The following is a 25,361-nucleotide window of genomic DNA, read 5'->3' on the forward strand; positions in this document are numbered from 1 at the left end:
ACGTGGCAGGGGAGTCTCCTCGGGAAGATGCTGATCACCCCATTCTCCTGTGTGGACTCCCAGCCCTGTGCTTCTGGAACCGGCCTTCCCTAGGCTCTGAGCCAGGCCTCCCACCCCACTCCCACCCCAGCCTCCAGGCCACCTCCCCTTTCAAGCCTTTGCCCTCCCAGGTGGGGCTAACACCCCTGTTTCTCCCACAGTGGGGACAGCCTCATCCGAGGCTAAAGTGTTTTGTGATCTTTGCTCTGGTGAGCAAGTGCCCTGGTAACGAGGCCGGGGCGAGGGAAGGCCGAGCTGTCTGCAGCGCCGCAGCGCTGAGGCCACATCCCGGGCGTCAGTCAGTCAGAAGTCAAAGGCTCATTCTTCAAGGGCTGCATCTAACTTCGTCTTTGTGCCGCGGTGCTGCTTCCATTTCAAAGGCTTCGCCAGCGAATCGCGTGAGTCATTCCTGGAACCTTCAGGAATCTCCATGGTGACGGGCTGGAGTGGGCCGGAGGGAAGAAGCCAGCATTCACTCCACTTTGCAACAAGTTCCTCTTTTCTGCCGGTTTTTCCTCCCCTTTTCAATAGAGACTAGGGCTGAGGCTTTAGCTTTTTTGTTTTTTAAGCAAATCACAAAATGGAAACTCCCTAAGCTCCTTTTCTATTTTATCAAAAAACCATCCTGTGTAAATGTAAATTCTAGCCCTTACCTGGCTCTGATGAGAGCGTAAAAAAAAAAAAAAAAGCAAAAATGGCAACTTGGCATTTGGGGTTTGGGTTTGGGGTTTTTTGTAAGTGTTTTGAGAAAAGAGCCTACTTTCTAGTTTACCTCGAGGCAAAGGCTCTGGGTTGTGGAGCAGAGCAGCTGGGCGCAGCCCTGGAGGGCGGAGGGCCTGGCCTGCCTACCGTCCACACAGCAGGTCTCCCAGACCAGCACTCTGGAGATGCCGTGCAATCACGGTCCGTGGGGATGCGCGAGTTCTCATAACCCCTGGGCTCTCCACATGCACAGAGCGGTTCTTCATTCTGTAGTGTTCAGGGAACATTCTACTCCTCTGGGCACGTTAGGGAATGAGCATTACCGTTCTTGTGTCGGTCACGAGAATCTGAGCAGGGATTTTTGCAAATGGGGTTGAATATTAAAATGTGTCACCAATGTAATGAGCACCGATTGACATAGGTACATTTGTGTAGTCTTTGGGGGGTACAGATCCTGTGACATAGTGGTGTGTCACCCAAATGTTCCCATGTCTGTGGGAGGAAAGGGGTTTATAAAACATTACGACCTGAATTCTGCTTGACCCCATTACCTCCTGCAGCAGGGTGCTCAGCTTTACCTACAGGTTTCTGGGTGTCTCCAGGGGCATCTCACGAGCATGCTGTGCTGCAGGTGCAGGCGTTCTCCACTGGTGGCTCCTGAAGGCTCAGTGTGCTCACCCTTTCCTGGGTGCAAGGTGGAGGGATGGAGAATTCCTTAGGCCCTCATGGGACCCCCGAAGCCAGGCTGTTTGGGCTCTTGTTTCTCAGCCTTTCGATTATTGCTTAGGTCTTCTCTCATCACCTTGGACCCAGCCCTGCCCCTCTGGGTCACCAAGCTGCATCTTTGTACCTGGAAAGCCTGCTCTTCTCTGACAATGGAGGCTGTCCTGAGGCATCATGCTCTCTGAGTTCCTCTGGGTTCTGAGGACACAAACCCTAACTACTATGGGGGCGAGGTGAGGGAAGGGTATAGAGCCTTTGGAAAAGGTGAGGTCCCAGAAGAGCACAGGCACACATGCCAGCACTTCAGAGACAGATGTTTACAGACTTCAGAAGTCCATGCCTGGGCCTCTGAGGAAGAATCCTCCCAGGAAAGAATTGTCTTGCAAGAATTTTCTTAGTCCTGCTTTCTTAACTGTTGGATCCAGTCCAATTCACCAGTGTGCTGGACACACCCAGTCCTGGCCTGAAGCCCGAGTGCATGCAGTGGGTGTAGCCCAGGCCCACCCCAGCGTGCACAACAACCGTCATATCCCTTATTCTGCAGAGGCTGTATACCAATAAGCACGTGCAAGAAAGTATTTCCTCCTCAAGCCTGTTCCTCGGGGCCCCTTGCAAAGACCACTCCAGCTTTGCTGGGAAAGACACCCAGTGCCGTGATCTCGGACCCAACTCCAGGCAGCCCAGGACTCCAGCGCTCAAGGTTGGATGTGGGAGCCCCATCTAGCTTGAATTTTCAAAAAAATCACACATACCATTAATCAAAAAAAAATTTTTTTTTCTGCCTATTGTTTTCTTTGTTCTGAAGAAGCTACTTATAAAGTAAATTTTATCGGACCTTTCCCTGCCCTGAATATTGTCTTTAAGCTCCTGGATGTTGAGATGGTGTTTGTATTAGTCTCCTGGAGCTGGTAACAAACGGATACAGACTTGGTGGCTTAAAAACAATAGAAATTTATTCTCTCACAGTTCGGAGGCCAGAGATCCAGAGTGAAGGCATTAGCTCAGTTGTGACTCCCTCTGAAGGCTTTAGGGGAGAAGCCTTCCTACTCCTTCCAGCTTCTGGTGGCTCACTCCAGATATTCCTTGACCTGTGGCTGTACCACTCCTGTCTCTGTGTCTCCTCCTTCCTGTGCATCTCTTAGGACAATGCCTGTCATTGAATTTAGGGACCACACAGCTATCCAGCATGAGCTCTTCTAAAAAGTCCTTCACTTATTACATTTGCAAAGACTCTTTTTCCAAATAAGATCCCATTCACAGTTTCTAGGGATTAGGCTATAGTTGTATCTTTCTTTTGGGGGGTCACCCCTTAGCCCTCTACAGTATTGTTCATTTATCTCTCAGGAGCTAACAGTACTTGGCACACAGTCAGAGTTCAGTGGGTGTTCGTGTTCATGTAACTTGTATCTGAGGATTTGGAACTGAACCTTGCACTCAAGCTCTCTCTATCCACTTGATTCTGAAGAAAGGTTGATATGTGTTTGCAATAAGCTCAATGTTTTCAGCATCCCTTGACTATGAAAATAGCTACCCGACTAATTAAATAGTTTCATGCTTTCCCTCAGGGATTTCTGTTATAGCATTTTATGCCATTTTCCCAACTTACCCCATTTTAAGTATGCAGGAATTATCTAGGAATAAAACAAATATGTTTGAAGGCTTTTTTTTCTTCCCCAGAGTGAGGTCTTCTCAGACCCTCAGCATCTGAAAATAACTTGGATTTTATTTATGAGATAACCTTTTATGTGTAAATTTCATAATATTTATTAGGATAAAAATATGTGCATTTATAAAAGTGCAATTTTTATATAGGTATATTTTATATAGGTGATCTTATTTCTGTCCTATGGCATTTTACTGACACCTGATACCAACTTCCAAATGTTCATTTATATGATACATGTACAAAGGAAATGACATGCTTTTTTTTGCTTTAAAAATATAGCTAGGTGTGATGACCCTAATAGAGAGTAAATGAATGTAATCAGATTTTCTCCTACTCTAGAGTGCAAATTTTAAGCTTTCATATTAAAATGTACCATGAAGTCTCTCCAACCTCCCGATCTGGAATGATTTTATTTGACAAGGTTAAAAGTGGCAATGAGAAGTCTGACTTTGCCAGCAGGAACTTTTTAAAACAACCTCTCTCTGTGTATATAATTCACAAGGTACATACCTTGCAATTTCATGCAGCTAGTCATATTTTATTTATGAAATGTTTGGAATCTGGAATCCAAAATTAAGGAAGGTCCAAATTCCATATTCCCTATTCATAGCGTAAATTAGTTCAAGTTGCTTTATTTTCATTGCTTTCATTCCACATTCTTTTAAATATAAGGCTTTGGCGGGGGGGTGGGGAGTGGGGTTGGGGAGGACAATTTATTAATAACTTTTATCATTATTTTTTATTTTTTTCCAATGAACAAACAACAGAAGAATCAGAAGAGAGTCCGAGAAAGAGCAGGTTTCCTGTCTCAATGCTCAAAGCACACCTCACATATTGGAGGATGGCAGAAACACACAAGCTAAATATCAATAGAGTAGCTGACCAACACAGGCAAGTGTAAGTGCGAGCATGCATGGCCAGGCTTGAAGTTTAAGATGCCTTAATATCAGATGCCTTTCAACTTCACATAGTAATAAAACCCAGCAACAACGTAGCATCAATCAACTAAATAAGACTTCACTAAAGGAGTCTGCACTCACCCCTGGGGGAGCCCTGCAGACAGATTCCACTTCCAAGTTGAAAGGATGGTTAGAAACGCCTCCTCCTTGTGGAGCTCTCTGCTCTGCTAACACTTTGCAATTTTCTTTCTTTTCTGAAAGTATTTTAGCCCCTATACAAATAGGCTGGCTCCTCTGCAAAAACTAGCTCACTTGTCTACCACAGAGGTAGTATGTCTCATTGTTTCAAAGTCCTCAGTGTTTGATTTTTAAACTCCCTGACAACTCTATCTGGTTTTAATTAACTTCTTTGAATTCAGTTATTTTAAACTCAAAAGTGTGGCTGGATAAAAATTAGCATTATCAGTTTGTGTCAGAGTGTGTTTTAAACCTGCTGTAAGCTTTCTCCTTGCTATAACTGGCTGTGGATAGATGGGATATTTATCAAAGAGCTGGCCCTTCCTGTATATCTTTGTGATAGGTACTGGCTGGGGTTATTTTGTGTAAAATTGGGCCCAGACCAAATAAGGTGAGGGGAAGAATAACTGGTCCTGGCTGTCAAAACTAACTGTGGTTGCAATTGCTTACAAGTACAAATGCCAATGACCCTATCTTCCTTATAACGCTTAGCTAGCATTGTGTCACAGACTTTTGAAGACATAACCTCCTAAGCATTTTTCATACGCCTAAATATTGGGCCCTACCTCTTGACTTTTTCAGTTTGCCAGGTACAGGGTAGACACATAATTTACTGTCCATGCAAGGTCTCTTTTGAGGGTGGACAGGGCTACTCACTGGATGGGATGCCAGGATAGCAGGTGTAAATCAGGACATCATGGCAAATAGCCACCTAGGTTTCCCCCAGACAGATGTAGTTCTTCTGTCCCCTGGGCCATTCATTACTGAGGGCTTTTTGGAGGCCCTGTGTATGCTGGAAATGTTGCTAACTTCACCTGCATTCTTGTAAATCCTGGCATCTTTTCTTGTTGGAATCATCTCTTCTGTCCTCCTTGGAGGAATCCCAGTAACTATTTCTGGACCCCAGAATACTGCTGCCACAAAGTTGTTTTTCAGCTTTCAACGCTCGTGTCCACCCATGGAGATGCTGGTGATTGTTCAAGACCTAATTTTTTTTTTTTTAAGATTTTTATTTTATTTTATTTTTTTAATTTATTCATGAGAGATACACACACAGAGAGACAGGCAGAGACACAGGCAGAGGGAGAAGCAGGCTCCATGCAGGGAGCCTGACATGGGACTCCATCCCTGGTCTCCAGGATCAGGCCCTGGGCTGAAGGTGGTGCTAAACCGCTGAGCTGCCCTCGAGACCTAATTTAAAGGTGCCTCTTCTGTTAAGGAATGGGTCGGGGGAGTCTTTTGTTACCTAAGCTCCTACATGGCTGTATGTGTGTCCTTCTCAGGGCACTTGCCGGCTTGCCTCTTTGCATTTGGTTACACTTTTATATCTAGTATCATGTTCTTGTTGAACGGAGAGAAGGGACCAAGCCTGGTCTCCCCACACTACTCCTTGGACTGGAGCCCTTGTTTTAGCTACTTCTCACATCCTATTTTGATTCTGATGTTTTCAGTGTATTCTTTTCTGAAGTGTGATAAGAAACAAGAAGATTGAAAGATTTACTGTATTTGGCATTTGCAAGGAACAGGCTCACATTGCTGGGTTTGAATGCTGGCCTCTCCACTTAAGAGCTGTGCAATCTTGTGCAAGTTACTTAACTTCTCTGTGCCTATAAAATGGGAATAGCAATATTGAAGGATTTCTCTGCCTTTAGTGCCCGGGGTTCTGGTAACACCCTTCAGAGAATGAAAAGGTAGACCAGATGAATTTCTGCTGGGGGAATCTGACTTTTGGGTCAGTAAAGCAAAGTTTATTAAGCAACAGTATAAAGGTCTTGGAGAGGGAGGGGGACCCGAGAGAGTTGCCCTCAGAGTTCCTAAGTTTAGGGGTTTTATGAGCTCTTTTGTGGAACAATCTTAAACAAGCAGGGTGTGCTGAGTTGTGCCGATCAGGGCTTGGGTCATGGATCTGTCTACTTATTAGGTTAATGTCAACATGCTGATGGTCCTTTTTTTTTTTTTTTCCTGATGTCTGGGGGCTTAACTGCCCCTTGGCTGCAGTAAGGACAAATGCCTTGTGGTTAATTGTCTTATTTAGGACCTTTTCCGGAAGTCACTTCTACAAAGGCTGCAAAGCAGAATGCCAGTGGGGTCCTGTCTAAGCTGCAAAGTGGGTGGTAGTACTTTTTATTTGAGCTGTCCTGACTCCATATCTTCTTGTTGAGGACCCTGACCCTGATTACCTAATTGTCTAAGTAACTCCTGACAATAATAGTCCCCACTTCCTAGGGTTGTTAAGAAGACTGAGTCCTCACGGAACAGAACATGAATATTAAATACTTGGGATCCTGGCCTTTGTTGTTCTTCGGGCTACCTTTCCTATTCTTGAGTTTTTATCTGCATTTTTGAATTGCACTGTAACCAAAGGAAAATCAAGAGTTATCAGTGCATGTAATGTAGTGAGCCTAATGTCCACCTACACACCAGGCACACCAGTGACATCCCCTGAAACCTACTGCCTTGACGACCCAAGGGACACTTGACAGGCAGAATGATGACAATGAGCACTGTGTACTGCACCACAGTGAAAATTCCTCTTGAACATGAAGGACAGGCTGCTTCCAGTCTCTGCCCAACTGTGTCCTCATCTTTGGAAGAGGAATAATGATGATTATGAGGTTGAAGCAAAGAGCAAACGAGTTAATACTTGTAGAGCATTTAGTATTGTGTCTTGTATGTGAAAAGTCCTTGGTATAGATTTCTTGTTCATCACATCTGTCCTGGAGTGCGAATTGAGTGTTGTTGAGAGAGGTGTGTTGGGTGTCCTCGGGAAGGTGCCCACGTATTTCCTTCAGTTGCCAGAAAACGTATGATTAGCTCCAACAGCAGAAATGCAGCAACAAGCTAAGAATGCAGGGGACCCTCTTCTTATTAGAAACACTGGTGAGGAGAGCTCCTTACCCCCTTCTCTGTGAACATCCAGTGCAGGAAAGCCAACTCAACAGCTGGAAGAACGATTGGACTGATACAGATGCAAGCCTGACCATCTGCAACAGAAATGGTGGCAAATTAAGGCCATTAAGTCATAGGCTGGAGAGAGACAAGAAATCTTTATTAATCACCAAGAAGAGGATATGACCTCCCAGAGACTCTGCCAGGAAAAAGGAGGTCAGAGCACCCACAGCCCTTCCAGGTGTGGGCGGCTCGGAGCCAATGGGTTTGCATTAGCCTATGGCACCCTGCACTGCTAGAATGACTCACCCAGGCCAGGGCCACCTTGAGAACTCAGGCTTACACGCAGCACAGTTCCTAGTCCTGGGGAAAGAAGTTGGTTCATTCCCAGGCAGCATCGGTACCTAACTCACACATCTGTCTTGTTCCAAGAATCTGCAAGGAAATGAATTCTACAGATTTTCTTGCCATTTTGTACCAATAATTAGCATTTTTCCTTTCCTTTCCTTTTCTTCTTTTTTAAAGATTTTATTTACTTATTCATGAGAGACACACAGAGAGAGACAGAGACACAGGCAGAGGGAGAAGCAGGCTCCCTGTGGGGAGCCCGACACAGGACTCGATCCCAGGACCCCGGGATCACGACCAGAGCCAAGGGCAGATGCTCAACCACTGAACAACCCAGGTGTCCAATATTTTTTCCCTTTATATCTCTCCTTGTTAATACCTAGTCCTTCTTCAGCTCTGCTCATGGAAAGAGAGGGAGGTGGTCTGCACACGTGTTCTCAGAGTCAGAATGGTACAGTTACCCTCACAGTTAATTTTCACTTAGATCTTAACCTTCTCAGTTTACTTCACTTGGACTCTGGATAGCAAGCAGAAATAATGCTTTGTGACCTTTAAGCCGGCACCGGCTGCTTCTCCACCCTTTCCCCTGTGGTTTCGTGAACCACACGGTCCCATTCTCCCATTCTGCAATATCCTTATTTCTGAACTTCTAACTTCTTTCCCAGCAGGATGACTAATGCTAAAAGCCTGTATTACAGCAAGGTTTACTAGGCACACCAAATGCTCATTTGATACATTCTTTCAAACGGGAACAGCTGTCCTTGTAGCCAAGGTTACATTTAGTTAAAAAGAAGTCCCAGCTTTCCCCCACCTCTCTCCAATTCTGTGCCCTCTACCTCCCAGAGGCTGTAATGAGAAAGATTCTAGAAGTGAGCACAATGGTGAATCTCAGCTCCATCCAGGGGCAGTTCTACCCAGTGGGGCTCCGTGGGGGGCATGACCTTGGGGTGGGCTTACAATAAACTCCTCACTAGTGGAAGCCCATCTACGTCACATTTTCCTGCCAGGAAAAGTAGATTTCCAAAGGGAGAATGGGAAGGGGCTGCAGTGGGGATGAGGAGGGGGGCAGTAAGGAGAACTTTCTTTAGAGGTCTCCAGATCTTTCAAACTGAGCTTTACTTGGAGCTGCCATTCCCCCAGAAGTCCAGGCAGGAGCTCAGGCTTTGAAGTTGTTACCACTCCCAGGTGGATGGCTTGGAGGAGTCCAAGGAACTAAAGCACTCGAGGCTGGTACAGTCACTTATGCGGGGGTGGTATTCCGAGCCCTACTCAGCCACTCACCCACTCAACTCATCAGACACTCTTGTCCCAGCCACGCCCTGTGGTTACCCACACCCTCTTCCAAAGAGTAAAAAACCTCCAGGGGTAGACATTGGGTCAAGCTATAGAAATAGAATAGGGTGGGAACCAGGTGCAGGGAGAGGAGAGAAAAGAGGCAGGGGGCCAGGTGTTTGGATGAGGTTTGGGTGTAGTTGTGGAGTGAGAAACTTTGGTGTGGGCTGGAAATATATATATGGAAGAGGATACTGCCTTAAAGTATACTATGGATGATGTCTGTGGATCCCCTTTGGTTTTTAGGAAAATGAGTAAAAAATTGGAGTTATTTTGAAATTCCTTTGGGATGGAGGACGGTGTTTGGCTTCTCCATGAGGGTCCAGGTTGGGTGAAGAACACATGTGGGAATGGATAATGGACCCACTCGTCTCAACAGGGCACGCCTGCAGAAGGTTCTGTATGCCCTGGGCACCAGAGTACAAGAGCACCTAATGGAAGAAAAGTAAAAGGCTGAGGGGGACATGGGGACTTGGGGTGAATAGGCAACAGTGCTAGTGAGGGCTGGCATTGGTATATGTGCAAATGTGTTTGCCATAAACTTAATATTCTTCTGCCAGGGGAGCTGGGGTCCCCGTTACCCAGCCAGTGGGCTATGGGGTAGGTGCCTTCAATACACTGTGTCCTCTGGTTGCCTCTGTTCTTGGCATTTGGAAGTGGGAGAGGCCAATGAAGAGAATACTAGAGTTTAACACCCTCTGTATGATCAACTTTTGTTGTTTGCACCTTTGTTTGGAAAAAGACATTAATTCATGACTGAACAATCCCTACACATAGAGAAAAAAACATCCGTGCAGTCTCTCAGTGGGTTTCTGTGTACAGGAATGGGTGGTTTTCATAGCCTATTCAGAAAATGGCTGAGAGAAATCAGAGCAAAAAATGTGATGTTTTTATTTCTGTCTCTTTCTCCCCACAGATGAGTTTGAAATTCTTGCTCTGGGCCATATGGAGTGGATATTCCAGAAGGAAATTATATACTGCTCTCTGTTTCTACTCAACTGCTTTTCACTTTGTCAAGTGGACCCTTTGAAGCAGCCTTCTCCTTACCTCACATTCTGACATGAATAATTGTTTAATTGCCTTTCAGTCTACACAAGATAAGGAACCATGTCTCAAAATTGTATAATTCTCTTAACTAAACAATAGCGGAACCACCCAGAGCAGTTTTCAAAGAAAGAAAAGAATTTCTTACATATGTTAAGCATTTTATTATTTTCAAAGTGCTTCGCTCTGTAGTATTTTCTTAAATTGGATAATGCATACAAAGCACTGTGTAAATTGTATCATGTAACAAAGGAATGAGATTTATAATGATTATTGATTTGATTTTCCTTGTAAGAAACTGAGGCTCAGGGAGGGTACAGTGTACACAGCTCCGAATCATGACAGTTAAGCTGGACCCACAGAGTGGTCTGTTTCCTCACTCCTGGGCTCTCTCATCTGCATCAGGTGGCCTCACCCAGAGGTGGCCAAGGACTACCTTGGACCGGCACCAGAGGCTTCCCAGGGGTGTTGGTGGTGGTGGGAGGCTGGAGTGGAACCCACAGGTGTGTCTCCTGACCTGGGTTTCCTCAAGCCATCCTCACTGTCTCCCTCATAGTCTTCAGGCAGACATTTGCCTTTTTATCTTGTTCAGTTGCTGCCACTCACTTTTCAGCAGAGCGCTCTCCCTCAGGCTGGGGCAGAGGAGTTGTTACATTCCCTCGATTTTCAAAAACACAGGTTGCTTTAAAAAAAAAAAAAAGAAAAAAACCCAAAAACGCTGGGTGGCTCAGCAGTTTGGCACCTGCCTTCAGCTAAGGGTCTAATCCTGGGGTCCTGGGATTGAGTCCCACATCAGGCTCCCTGCATGGAGCCTGCTTCTTCCTCTTCCTGTGTCTCCGCCTCTCTCTCTCTCTCTCTCTCTTTCTCTGTGTCTCTCATGAATAAATAAATAAAATCTTAAAAAAAAGTTCCTAAAATAAGCTCACAACCCATTTTCATATTTTTAAGAAGCTGTTAGTAAGTCCTGATGGTAGGCTATTGTCTTGATGTTTAAGTGTTGGAAGTTGCCCTGAGGCAGCCCCACTGGGGGGCTGAAATCACAGTGAATGGAACTGAAGCACCCATCCTTGAGCCCACCCTGAGAGGTAGGAGGATACACCAGCTAACCCTGTGGGGGGTGCCAGGCAGCTTGAGAGAAGGAGCTGGGTGCAGGTAGGGAGGGTTTTGTATGCATCAAAGGACACAATCAAAAGAGTGAAAAGGCAACCCATGGGCTCAGAGAAAATATTTGCAAATAATATATCTACTAAGGAATTCATATCTGGGATATATAAAGAGCTCTTACAACTCAACAGCAACAGAAAAAAAAAAAACCTCGATAAAAAAATGGGCAAGAGTTGAATAGAAATTGCTTCAAAAAAGATATTTGGAGGGCAGCCCCTGTGGCGCAGCAGTTTAGCGCCACCTGCAGCCTGGGGTGTGATCCTGGAGACCCGGGATCGAGTCCCACATTGGGCTTCCTGCATGGAGCCTGCTTCTCTCTCTGCCTGTGTCTCTGCCTCTCTCTTGCTCTCTCTGAATGAATAAATAAATAAATAAATCTTTTTAAAAAAAGATATATAGATGGCCAACAAGCATATGAAAATGTGCTCAACATCACTCATCATTAGGGAAATACAAATCAAAACCACTGTGAGATACCACTTCACACCCATTCCTGTGACTATTATAAAAAAAAACCACCTCACCTAAACCAGAAAGTAACAAGTGTTGGGAAGGAGGTGGAAGAATTAGAACCTGTGCACACTGATTCTGGGGCTGTCAAATGGTCCAACTGCTGGGGAAAACAAGATGGCAGTTCCTTCAGAAGTCAAACAGAAAATCATGATCCAGCAATTCCACTTCTAGGTATATACACAGAAGGATTGAAAGCAAGAACTCAAATAGATACTCAGATACCAATGTTCTTAGCAGCATGACTCACAGTAGCTAAAAGATGGACACAACCCAAATGTCCATTGATGATGAATGGGTAAATAAAATGTGGTCTATCCACACAATGGAATATTATCCATCCTTAAAAAGGAAGGAAATTCTGGCAGATGCTACAACATAGATCAATCTTACAAACATAGGCCAAGTGAGATAAGCCAGATGCAGAAAGTCAAATACTCTAGGATTCCAATCTTAGGAGGGAGCTAGAGTAGTCAGATTCATACAGATGGAAAGTAGAATGGTGGTTGCCAGGGACTTGGTGGGGTGGGTGGGGAGTTGTTGTTTAATGGAGACAGGGTTTCAGCTCGGGATGGTGGGAGAGCTCTGGAGATGGGTGGTGGCGACAGTTGCACAACAGCAAGAACGTACCGAACGCCACTGAATTGTACACTTAAAAATGGTGAAGATGATAAATTTTATGTTCCTTGTATTTTTTTGAAATTCAAAAAAATTCAAATGGTTAAAATGGAAATTTTAAGTTATGTGTATTTCACTGCAATTTTGTAAAAATTTTTAAAAAGTTAATGTAGAGAGAGAACGAGGACTTCAAGGGAAATGTTGAGTCAAGAGCTGGAGGAGAGAAGGAGAGTTCTTCATGTCTGCAATGTGTGAGGACCATTTTAGGACTCCCTCCCAGCAGGTACTTGGTCTGAAGAGGTCAAGGAGGGGTTGCCTGGCCCCTTCCTCGTGACCATCTATCTATCTGATGGATAGTCTCTCCTGTCCCATCTTGGAGGACAGAGGGGACAGGTAATGCTTATTGGGGATGGTCAAGGCAACTCCGCTGATTCACTTTGTCCTCCCCTTGCCACCCCGAGGATAAGTGAAAACACATCCCGTGGACAGAGTTGGCAGCAGGACCACTGGCCCAGAGGTGACATACAGCAGAAGCTTGTCCCCATCTTTATTTTTAAAAACTCTCTTCTGGTTGATTTTCCTTCTTGTTGGATTAGATCTTCTGGCAATCTTTTCAGGTAAGTCTGTGGATGGAACATTTTCTCAGCTCTGACATGTTCAAAAGTACCTTAGTTTTTGCCCTCACACTAGAAAGATAGTTTGATAGTGTGGTTGCATGGAGAATTCTAGAACAAAGTCACTTTCCTCAGCATTTCAGAAAGTTGCTACCCCATTGCATCCTTGCTCCGGGTGCTGCTGATGAACTATGATGTCAGACTGTTTCACATTCTGCAATAGATGACCTACTTCTCTGGAAGATTCTAGAAATTTTTATTTATCCCTTATATTCTGATTCCAGTGTCATTAGGGGTGAATTTGCCTCATTTTTTTTTTTAAGATTTTATTTAGTTACTCACAAGAGACACAGAGAGAGGGAGGCAGAGACATAGAGGGAGAAGCGGGCTCCATGCAGGAAGCCTGATGTGGGACTCAGTCCTAGGACTCCAGGATCATGCCCTGAGCCAAAGGCAGACGCTCAACTGCTGAGCCACCCAGGCGTCCCTCATTTTGTTTTTAAATGTATCTTGTTTTGTCCTTCCAGATATATTCAATTTGAGGACTTCAGTTTTCAGAAATTCCTCTCTCTCATTTCTTTAAATGTTACCTCTGCTCCCTTCTCTCATTTTTTTTCCTCCTTGGAACTCTTAAAAGATTACCCTTCATTTTTTGTATTCCATTTCTTTATCCCTTTGTGTTGCTTTCTGGAGGATTTTCCTCCATCATTCACCTGCATCTATTTGGATATTTGGCCCAGCTGCTGGGTTTTTAAATTTTTTTTTATTTTTTTAATTTTTATTTATGATAGTCACAGAGAGAGAGAGAGAGAGAGAGAGAGAGAGAGGCAGAGAGAGAAGCAGGCTCCATGCACCGGGAGCCTGATGTGGGATTCAATCCCGGGTCTCCAGGATCACGCCCTGGGCCAAAGGCAGGCGCCAGACCGCTGCGCCTCCCAGGGATCCCCCAACTGCTGGGTTTTATTTATCAACCAGGATATATCCGAAGGCTGTCTGCCCAGATGGCTGACAGGAGATGTGGGAGTGGCCGCCTCCTACTGTGCTCTACTTCTCTTCACAGTGTGAGGAGAAAGGGGTCCAGCCAGGGTGGCTCTGGTCCTCCTTTCCCAAGTAAGCAACCATGCCCTTGTGTCTGAGCCACCTTGGCTCCTGGCTTCCACCTCTCACATGGGACAGATACTTGGTGCTGCCTCTACTTGGTGCAGGACCCTTCGCACACATCTTAGGCTGTTCTTTTTCCCGTCCATCTGATCCATTCTTCTTTTAGGGATTTTCACAGTTTCTGGTTCACCAAAAATTCCCCTTCTAGTTTTCTGAGTATTGTTCCATTACATACATTTTCTATCATCTCTGAAAACCTGATGCTGGAGGATAGGTCATTGTAGGTATTTTTGCCATGATCTTGAAAAAGCAAGGCTTCACATAAAACCTTGATAGAAGTTTGGGATGTAAAAGATAAAACGAGGCACTGTGGCTGAAGCAAGGGTGGAGACTCCACAAGTCAGCTTCCCTTCTCTCTCACAATGGCCTGTGGGAAGGCTGCAGGGAGTGTCCAGGACTCTGAGGAGCGTGGTGTGAAAACCACTCACCAACATTTATATCATGGCTTAGAGTCAGCAGCAGCCAGATGCCTTGACAGTTGGCACCACGATCCCAATAGCCCGTTGCCTCCAGCAGTGACAGATCACTTTTTTCCCATTGAGAAACTTGGAACCTCTTTTGGACCTTCCTTGAAATTTCTATTTTTGGCTCTGGGAAAAAAAAGATCTCAATTCATATGCAGAGAACTGACGTTTTCTGAGCTCAGGAAGTTATTATGCCATTCATTATTGGCTCTGCTCAGGGAAAGCCCATCTACTTCCCCAAGTTTTCTCTGATGACTTGGTAAGGTGGGTCTCATACTTCAAACTAAAGTATTTCAAACATGTAGTGAGTATAGTGGCTCTGAGTTCCACCTACGAAGAGATGCTTTATAGTTACTGTCTGTGTATCTCTCCTGGCTGTGGTTATGGCCCTGATGCAAGAGGCATATCAGGCAAGGGACGCCACTTGTCCCCTGCCCATGTAGTGGGCAATGGTTGAGTACAAAGGCTTGTTTGTCTTTTTGTGTTACTCTGTGTAAGGCTTTCTTAGGGCCTTTGCAATATGTTCAGTGAAGATGTATATCACTTCACAAGTTTTATAGATTTAGACTTTCTTTTCTTTGGGATGTATATATGCCTATATAAGGCTGACCTAGGGGTGGCAAAACCTTATCCAGATTATTCAGAGGTGAACGGTATTTTCTCTCTCTAAGGAAATGAGAATCATCATATCTGACTAACCAGTGATTTGAATAAGGGGTTTAAACAGGAAAATCTTTAAAAAAAATCCTTGGACGTATCTATGATCAGACAGGCAGGTCCTTCTTTTTTTTCTACTAATTTTAATAAGTGTCAAAAATTCCCTTAAACTATATGACCAGGATTTAGAGTAAAATAGTGGATTGTGTAAATGATTCTACTTACTATCTTACTTTTTAGAGCATGTATATGTAAATAACATTGATATGCATCATGGTATGTCTATTCTAGTCTCTAATTTTTCCAAAGATTGAGATTTTTTTCAGTTCACCTGGGACCATAAAATGGATTTCTGGCAGTTTTACTGGTTAACTCAAGTTTCAAATCCAGCTAACTGAACAGGTTGTTAGTTACACATTCATCATCCATCCATCTCCATCCTCATTCTCTACCCAGCAGCCAACCACTTTCCACTGGGAATTCATGAAGCTGGGGGGAATCTGATTTCACCCCCATCTCCAGGGGTCGGGCATGTAGTGTAAGCTAAGCCAATAAGTCCCTTTCATTTCTCTGGGCATAAACACTGGTCACAGGGTGGGCATGTGACCTTAGGAGGCCCAATCAGAATAAATCTTCAAATTTTCCTTGGAAAGCTTGGGCAGAGGGGCTCTCTCTTCCCTTGTGGATTAGAATGAGGAAGTACCATCTCTGAGAGTTGCTGGAAGCCACAGGGGACCGAAAGGAAGTAAGCCTGAGAATTTGACCCCCAAAAGGGCAAAGTGAAAAGCTGGGAAGAAATCAGATTCTTGGTGACATTGTTGAGCTACTGGATCAAGCCTTGCTGGAAGGCAATATTACTGACCTCTACCATTTTCAGTTAAACTTGAGCTAACAAATTCACTTAGTGGTTTAAGACATTTTGAGTGAGGCTTTCTGTAACTTGCTCATATAGTTTATAGATGATATATTAGTATATAACTCGACAGTTTACAAATCACATTATGTTACTTCATTTTCACAACATCACCTCAGGGATATTCAAAAAGGCTGTTATTCCTCTCATTTTAGATGAAGAAAAGGACTACGAAGGCATTGCCCTAGATTACACAGTCGGTTACATAGAAAAGTTACATGAGGATAGGAATTACGTGTGTATTTTAAAGTTATATTCTCAGTGTCTTTTCCATACTTTTCAACTGGATATAATATTAGGTGAATTAATAATAAACTGAAGGGCAGAGCTGAATATATTCTTTGTTTAAATTATTGTTTTAAGTATTCATTAATTTTTCCAACAGATACTTACCAAATGCTTACTATATTTTGTATGTAATTTGTATTTGCACCTCTAGTGCAATAGAAAATAGAAAAAGAAGGGATCCCTGGGTGGCGCAGCGGTTTGGCGCCTGCCTTTGGCCCAGGGCACGATCCTGGAGACCCGGGATCGAATCCCACGTCAGGCTCCCGGTGCATGGAGCCTGCTTCTCCCTCTGCCTGTATCTCTGCCTCTCTCTCTCTCTCTGTGAGTATCATAAATAAATAAAAATTAAAAAAAAAAAGATTAAAAAAAAAGAAAATAGAAAAAGAAGAAAACCGTTGATGTCTTTAATAGTGTTGTGCTCTTTGAAAAGTTTCAAACAGTTGAAAGATAATATATATTTAAAGTCCTGCAATGATTTGCTAGGAAGGATCCCTGTGTTTTAAATCTTCTCTTTTCTGTTGCATGTATGTATGGTTTCTGCCTCGTTCACTTTGAGAACGGACTCATTGGGTAGAAAGCCATGTCAACAGTTGTAAGTGCTCTGTGCCGTCTGAATAACTCACAAATATTGAACTATGGTCTTCTTAATGTTGAGTCCCTCTCTGGCAGCACATAGGATGTCCACTCATTCAACTCTCTGGGGGACCATTAAGATTGAATTGCACAATTTTAGTTTGTATCACAGTAGATCAAAAATCCATACTTTACAGGCAAAAGCAATATATAGATTCGAGACCCTGCCAGAGTTTAGAGTAATAAGAAAGCAGAAGGAAGATCGCCCGGTGGGGATGAGACACCAACCAAGTGATCAGGAAAATAGAATTGTAATTCTCCAGGGATAGAATGTAAACGAGAAGAAGATGTGACCAAGCAGTGCAACTGCTTCTATCTTATAGAAACCTCAAACAAACCCAAACTCATAGAATCGATGGCTGAAGATGTTTTCACAATTTAAAAACTCGGCAAGGGTCTGTTTCCTCTTCTCGTGTCCTGCATAAAAGAGAAAAAGAGAGAAATGCCTGTTAGTTGCTTTTTGAAGGTCAGGTTCGGGAAAAGTCAGCTCTGGGGAGTGTAAAGAGCAAAGGTTCTGGACTGAGACTGCACACAGTTCAAATCCCATCTCCGACAATTCAGGCAAGTCACTTAATTCTTCTGAGATGCCTTTCCTCACCAGGAAAACAGTAATAATATTGACCTTAACAGGGGGTTACAGCAATTAGATTCACGTATAAAGCGCCTGGCATATACCAGGCACATAGGAAGTGGCAGCTGTTATTTTGTACTTTTTATATAAGTAGGACAAACTCGGATTCATTAAAAAAGTGTTGTCACACTTATTTCTTGCTTTTCTTAAAAGAAAAAAAAAAAGACGTATCTTCGAAAGTGTCCAATAGCACAGAAAGGAAAAAGCATGAAATGAAAGAACACATGGTACACCAGAGAATCAACATTTCTTACTCAAAATTCAATCGTGGCTGCATAATGAGGGTGGAACACTGCCCTCTTGTATCTCTCATTGCTAAATTTACTAACACTCATCTGAAAGAATGAGGGAGCCTTTAGTTCACATCCTTGAATACCATTCGAGATGTCTCATGTTTCTGATAATGTCCTGCAGGACCTTGAGCAAACGAACAATAAAAGAGATGGATGACTGTGGATTATTCAGCAGGTTCTCCGCATCCTTTCAGAAACTTTAAAAGCAGCTTCTTAACTGTTCGCTCATAAACTTGGTGCTGTTTCCCCTTAAGTAATGTCTCTGTCTTTGAAGTTGAGTCCATGACAGCTGTCAGAGGCACGATTTATCTCTATTAAGGACCAAAGGAGGAAGCAAAATGGTGGGTGCTTGTTGGCTCTTACCGTCGCCCCCTGGGGTGATGGATCCGAGCACCGCAGGGGCGCAGCACTAGGGTAGAGGCCCAGGCCGCTCCGAGCCGACCCGGGACCCCAAGGGCCGAGCAGCGGCCCTGCTGACCGCCTCCGGCCTGTTCCTAGCGCCGTTCTCCTTACAGAAAAGAACAAGGCGAAAGTTTGCAAATATTGTGCAATAGAAGTGGCAATCCTGCGTGATACTGATACATTTGGCGCGGGGCTTCCGGAGAATCAGAGCCATTTAGGAAATCGAAGTTCTGAAAAGAACTGAAATGTGTGATAATAGTGGTTAACTTCCAGTTTTTTAAGTCCTAGAAATCGAGTTTCTTTTCTTTTTTTTTTTTCCTTTGGACAGCACCCGAAGTCAATTCTGTGATATTCTAAAGGATAAAGTGTCATTGACACACTTGAATAATCCCAAATGCCTCCCTGAACCCAGCTTCGGAAACTTGAATGAGCGTGCGGGCCCCTCAGAATCAGGGAAGCTGACAGCTGGGAATTCTCGCTTCTTTTCACGGTCTTAGAAGAACTCGGAAAACCTTGCATTTCTGTGTCCGCTCCTTTCACGTCCTGAATCTGGCAGTAATTGTGTACACGGCTATGCCATTCAACACTTCTCAACACGTGCTTATTTACAACATAACAAGCAGAAGAACTTCCTTATTTTCACTTTTTGGAGGGAAAGTATCGATGTTCAAAGAAATTAACCAACTTGGTTAATGATCAGTTTATAGAATTGTTGAGTCCAGAGGTGAGACCACACATATTAGATACAAGTTGCAAAGCAAGTTTGATATAAATCTGATTTTTAAATGTAAAAAATAAAATTATAAATGTTTTGGAAGAAAATGAAAAAGTATACTGTTATCAGTATAGAGAAAGACTTTATGACTTCCAGGACAAAAGTGATAATGGAGTATATTGCTAGGTTTGAGTACTTAAAAACATACACATGCAGAGGCCCCTGGGTGGCTCAGTCAATTAAGTGTCCGACTCGTGATTTAAGTTCAAGTCACAGTCTCATGGGTCATGAAATCAAGCCCCATATCTGGGCTCTGGGCTCAGTGGGGAGTCTGCTGGAGAGTCTCTCTCTCTGCCCCTCCCCACCCTTGCACACTTGTTGCACTCTCTCTCTCTTAAATAAATAAGTAAATAAATAAATAAATATTTAAAAGAAAAGAAAAGAAGGGGCACCTGGGTGGCTCAGTGGGTTAAGCGTCTGCCTTTGGCTCAGGTCATGATCTCAGAGTCCTGGGATCGAGCCCCACATTGGGCTCCCTGTTCAGTGGGGAGTCTGTTTCTCTGTCTCCCTCCACCCCCAATCACACACACACACACACACACACATACACACACACACCTGTACTCCCTCGCTCTCTCTCTCTCTCTTTCTCCCTCAAATAAATAAATAAAATCTTTAAAAAGAGAAAAAAAGAGCCCTATTTCACAGAAGAAGACACAAATGCAGGCAGAAGGAGGGAAGACCTTGTCGAAAGTCACACAGCTGGCAAGGCAGAGCCTGGATTGAAAGCCAGGCCCTGAGGCTTCAGACTGCCTGGTCTTAACTATTAACCCTGCTACACGAGGTGAGAAAATACACTTTGTGTGCTCACTTTATATGGTGAGAGAAAGACTGGGGCGCCGGAGCAGGGGGCGGATGCACATTGACCAACTTTTCAGTGTTTATCTCCAGTTGGGAGAATTATGAAAAAAAAAACTTGTTTATTAATTAAAAACTATTAAATCCGATATATTCTGATTTTTCTACTCCACGCGATATCACTGAGTGGTAATTAATTACAAGGTTTTCAAAGTTGCAAAGTTGTCAGAAATGGTGAAAAAATACTCATTTTTTCTCCTTGTTTCTCTGCTTTGGTAATTTACAGGCCAAAATAGGATTAAGGAGAACCAGCTCAGCTTCCCTAACCGCACCCCCATCTATCCACCCCCCCACCCCCCCACCCCCATATCTGCTAAGCCCTTGATTGTAAAGCCTCACAAAGGCACAAGATGTGGTGTGTGTGCGCGTATTATTGTTGTTTTTAATTTTATTTCTTTCTGAACGTTCTGTGCCTGTCATTTTTTTTCTTCTAAAAGGATTACTGAGCTAGGCCCAGCATTCCAATGTCCTGACGTCCAGACCAGGGGTTCGGCCCCTCTTCCCACTGCTGTCAGCCTAGCACTGCCAAGATCCTTGTTATTTCTGCTCTGTGTTTTCTCACAATCTCAGAGGATCTTGGTGAAAGGAAAAGTCTCTCTCTCTCTCTGCTTTTTTCTTTTCTGATTCAAATAATTTTGGCTTTTGAGATTGTAACAAATATCAAGGGGCCTAGAAAAAAGTACAGTGTTTCCTGGTATTAAGTCTTTAAAAAAGAGGGAACACACTAGGGGTGGCTTTTTCTAAATCTGTGTCAGCTTTATCAACATGAAGGTGGGCCTGATCAGATTCTCCCAATAACAACAGGGATGTTGATGGTGATTCTGAGGGTGGATACAGTTTTCTGGGCTTGATCCAGTGCTCCACTTTGTGCAAAGTGCTTTGCCCACCCTATTCTACTGACCACTCCTAACAGGAATGAGAGGGAGGTAAGAACACCCCCACTTCTTGCACAGGGTTCAGTGGTTTAGTCCCTCCTGTGCAGTCAGAGCTCAGAAGTGGAAGAACCAGGATCTTAACCCTGGTCTGTCCAAGTTCAAGGTCTATACCTGACCATCGAGTTAAGGGTCTAAGACTCGAGGTAACTGTTGCCTGTGTGAGATTGAGGGTCTACTTCCCATCCCCTCATCCACCACAGAAAGCACCAAGGCCACAAGGCTCACCCAATGTTCATGGAATGAATGGATGGATGACTGGGTGAATAAATGCATGAATAGAGCCACCACCCTCTTGCCAAAGAATGTGAAAAATGGCCATTAAGTGGATACTTTTTTTTTTTTTTTTTTAATTTGAGAGAGGGACTTGAGGGATTGAGGATCTGGGCTTGGGGGTCAGCTTTTATTCTCTTGTGGTCTGGAGTCTTGTACATGGGGGTGGGCGGTTCTCTAAGCTCTGGAGAGGTAGAGGGGCCCAGCATTGCCTAGAGAAGAGGGCGGCACACTGAAGAGAGACTCCTGACTCTAGACACGAGCCGGACCATAGAGCAAGGACTGGCACTGTTTCTCTGTCAAGAGCTAGACAGTAAGTATTTTAGGTTTAAGGCTAATTGTTCAGTTCTGCTGCCACAGCGCACATACAGTGGTAGGTCAACAAATGAGTGTGGTTGTATTCAGTAAAACTTTATTTACAGACACTGAACTTTGAACTTCATATAATTTGTACATGTCATGAAATATTACATTTTTTATGATTTTTTCCAATTATTTTGAAAAATATTCTTTTTAAAAGTATTTATTTATTCATGAGAGACACACAGAGAGAGGCAGAGACATAGGCAGAAGGAGAAGCAGGCTCCCTTGGGGGAAGCCTGGTGTGGAACTCGATCTCAGGACTCTGGGATCATCACCTGAGCCAAAGGCAGATGCTCAACCACTGAGGTACCCAGGCATCCTGAAAAATATTCTTAATCACAAGTGTACAGAGATGGGGGAGCCAGGACTTGGCCTGTGGGCCAAAGCCTGCCCATTTACTCTGGAGTCAAGATGAATGGGAGGAGTGAACCTTTCCATCTGGGATGTGAGCTCAGCCTAGGATGGGTTTATGAAAAGTGCTTCTCTGTTCTACCACCTGTGGAACTTGGGGCAAACAACTAGATCTCTTTGTGTGTTGCTATTTCTCTTTCCATAAAATACGAATGTGGAATATGAATAGAGGATATGAGTAATCCCTAGCTTGGAGGATTAAATGATATAATCCATTGAAGGCACTTAGAACAGAGAAGTCCTCACTGACTCCTGGCCATCATCATGATGGTTAATGTCACGGCTGATGCTATAATGGATGCAGGCAGATGTGAAATCTCAACAATGGCTTGGCACATTTGCTTCTTCCAGGGCGCAGAAGTGGTTTGGAGGGTATTACAGAATGCCCTGGGTCCATCTCCTGGCCCTCTCAGTCTGCTCACTTCAGAGTAGAAGTGTTCCGAGTTGGGTGGGCTCTCAGGCCTCCTAGCACAACCTCCCGTCCAAGGTGGGAATCTTATCTCCAGCCACCATTAGAGGTTCAGTCCCCTCAAATGAGATTTCCACTGTGTCCAACCCTGTTCAAGGTTCTGGAGATGCCCTTGGTTGCTTCCTGTGTCTAATGAACCCTTCTGTTCCTGGGCTTTAAGACTTTCCCTCCTGATACTGTCCCCCATATGTGGTTGTCTTTATCTCCCCCTTCTTCCTTCTCTGTGTCTTCTTCCATCCTCTCTCTCAATAGTTATTGAACACTTGCAGCCAACTAAATTTGAGGTTCCTGGAGGCAGGGACCAGGTCTTCAGCATCTTCACGTCCCAGGCACCCAGGCCACGCAAGCTTCCGATTAGCTTTCATAGAACAGCGTTGAATCTTTGTTCTCATACATGGTTCTCAGTACACTTGCTTTACTCCAGTCATTTGCACTAAACTCTCCATGTGCTAGATGCTTCCAGCTGCTGCAACATCGTAACCCACATTCTCCTCAGTGCCCTGCTAGCAATCAAAAAGCTTGAACCAAAGGGCCAAAGAATGTAGCAGGACTGGCCTAGGGAGGCTTCCATGTGAACTCTGCTACCAAGAGGGAGTGTTTATTTGGGCAGGCAGGAAGCAGTGAACTCAGAGGATAACACAGCCAGAGCCCAATGAGGTAAGCACAGAGGGAAAGAAGTAAAAATTTCCATTCTAGTTCAGCCATGACTAAAATTGTCAGGAATCAGTGCAATAACGACGAATTTGAACTGATTTGCATGGGTAAATCTCTTTGCAAATCTGGGCTTTTATTTTCCCATATGTTCCTCCTTTAGCTTTCATAAGACTTTAGCAGACATAATCGCAGAAAAAAATGATCTGAAGCATGTTCAGTATATTTCTGTTCATTTATTTAACAAACACTCAATAGTACGGATTATGTGTCAGGTACCATTCTAAGAACTTTATATATAACCGCGACACGATGCTGCCTTTCATTCATTTATTCATTCTTCCATAAAAATAAATTGGATATATGCTGTGGAGGCACACTGTGCTAGGAAGAAAAAGGCACAAGATACATTTTTTTTCTCCCCCCTTGGTTTTAATGGGAGAGACCAACACCTAAGTCAATAGCACAACGCCTGTCATCAGGGCAGGCATGGCAGCTATCATTTGTCCTGGGGACCAGGAGGAAGGGCATGTAACTTAGCCCCAAGGAGGTGATGTTTAAACTGTGTCTTCAAAGGTGGGTGAGGCTCTGTGAGGTGGGGAGGGGGCCATGGAGCAGAAACAGCCTACGCACAGCTTTGAGGGAGCTGTGAGCCATGTTCCACAAGCTTAGAGCCAAGTATCTGAGGCTGAAGAGGGCTCTCAGTCTGCTCCACTTGCCATACCAGGATACCACAGACTGGAGGCTTAAAGAGAAAGGGAATTTCTCATAGCTCTGGAGCCTGGAAGCCCAAGATCAGGGTGTGAGCAGTCTAGGTTTCTCCTGTCCCTTTGGCTTATAGATGGCTGTCTTCTAGCCATGTTCCCCACATGGTCTTCCTTTTCCTGGTGTCTCTTCCTCTACTTATAGGCACATCACTCATATTGGATTAGGGCCCACCCTGATGGTCTCATGGTAACTTATTCACCTCTTTAAAGGTCCTGTCTCCAAATATAGTCACATTCTGTGGTTCTGGAGGTTAAGGCTTCAACACGTGAATTTGGGCAGGGGGAGACATAATTCATCCATAAATCATGAGGTGGGATAGAGGGGGCTGAAGCTGACATGGCATCTGCTGGAATCTTCCAGAAAAAAAGCAATGGAAGGCAAAACAAACAACAGGCATGAGGATGGGAAAAGAGCAAGAGATCCCTGAGGTTTGTGGAAGGCACCCCTGCATGTGGAGATGCCAGCTGGCTGGGCTAGAGGGACAGTGGGGGAGGGCGTGGGTGGAGGGAGGAAGTGAGAGGGTGAGTCCAGGATGACGTCAAAATTCTGAACAGAAGGATGGAGATGCCTCCCTGGAATGAGGAACAGGGGAGGAGGAGCACATCTGGAGGTGGAAGAAGATGGTGAGGGAAAGATGCCAATGGAAAATCACAGCGGTCAGCAGGCCGCTGGGTACGTTGGTCTGGGAATCAGAGAATAAGTCTGACCTGGAGCTAGAGATTTGAGGTCATGGGAGCCAAGGATTTAAACAAAGTCACCCAGGGAAAGGGAAAATAATCAAGGACAGAACTCTGGGACTCTGAAATGGGGGAAAACCAGGAGAAGACAGAGCTGGCATGGATTTAGTGGGGGCCTATGTGCCCGCTGCTGTGCTAGATGCTTCACTAGTGTCTCATTCTACTCATACAGAAGTCCCCTGATGTGGGCATAAAACAGAAACTGAAATAGCATATACTATGTGCCAGGCACCCTTGGAGTACTTTGCAGTAGCTCATTAAATCCTCACAAAGCCCTGCTATTTATACACAAGGACACTGGAGCACGGAGGAGGGATGTGCTCAAGATCACAGAGCAGACTGGAACTCGATGCAGCTGATAAGGCACCCAAGTCTGAGCTCCCAGCCGTGGCGCTAGTCCACCTCACCCTATACTGCACTAATTTTAAAGATGAGAAAGTTCAGGATCAGAGAGGTTAAGAAATTTGCTCAAGATGACATGGCTACTAGGTGTCAGGGTTGGGTTTCAAACTAAAATGTTTGCACTTTCTGCCGTGCTGTGCACCTACTTCACAACCTAAGGAAGAGTGGACTGCAAGGACAGGTGGTATCTAGTGAGATTGGAACAGAAAGTGTCTTACATCTGGCCACATGGAGGCACGGGGCGGGGGGGTAGGGTGGGGGGGGGTGAGTTTCAGTGGTGTGAAGGGCAGAAGTTAGGTTGTAAAGTCTTGAGTGAATGACAGGCGAGTGATGTAGATTGTTCTTTCAGGAAGTTTGACAATCAACATAAGAATGGAAATGCGGGGGCAGCCCTGGTGGCACAGTGATTTAGCGCTGTCTTTGGCCCAGGGTGTGATCCTGGGGACCCGGGATTGAGTCCCTGCATGGAGCCTGCTTCTCCCTCTGCCTGTGTCT

General features: G+C 44.5%; 1 long non-coding RNA gene across 1 annotated transcript; it reads left to right on the forward strand.

The window, feature by feature from the left end:
• The first annotated feature begins 209 nt into the window (after nt 1-209).
• On the forward strand, nt 210-10,796 carry LOC140593879 (uncharacterized). Its single transcript, XR_011994236.1, has 2 exons — nt 210-437; nt 9,752-10,796. It is a non-coding gene; the product is annotated as an uncharacterized lncRNA (long non-coding RNA).
• The last annotated feature ends 14,565 nt before the right edge of the window (nt 10,797-25,361 follow it).

The sequence above is a fragment of the Vulpes vulpes genome, chromosome 9 (assembly GCF_048418805.1).
Source record: "Vulpes vulpes isolate BD-2025 chromosome 9, VulVul3, whole genome shotgun sequence".
Lineage (NCBI taxonomy): Eukaryota > Metazoa > Chordata > Mammalia > Carnivora > Canidae > Vulpes > Vulpes vulpes.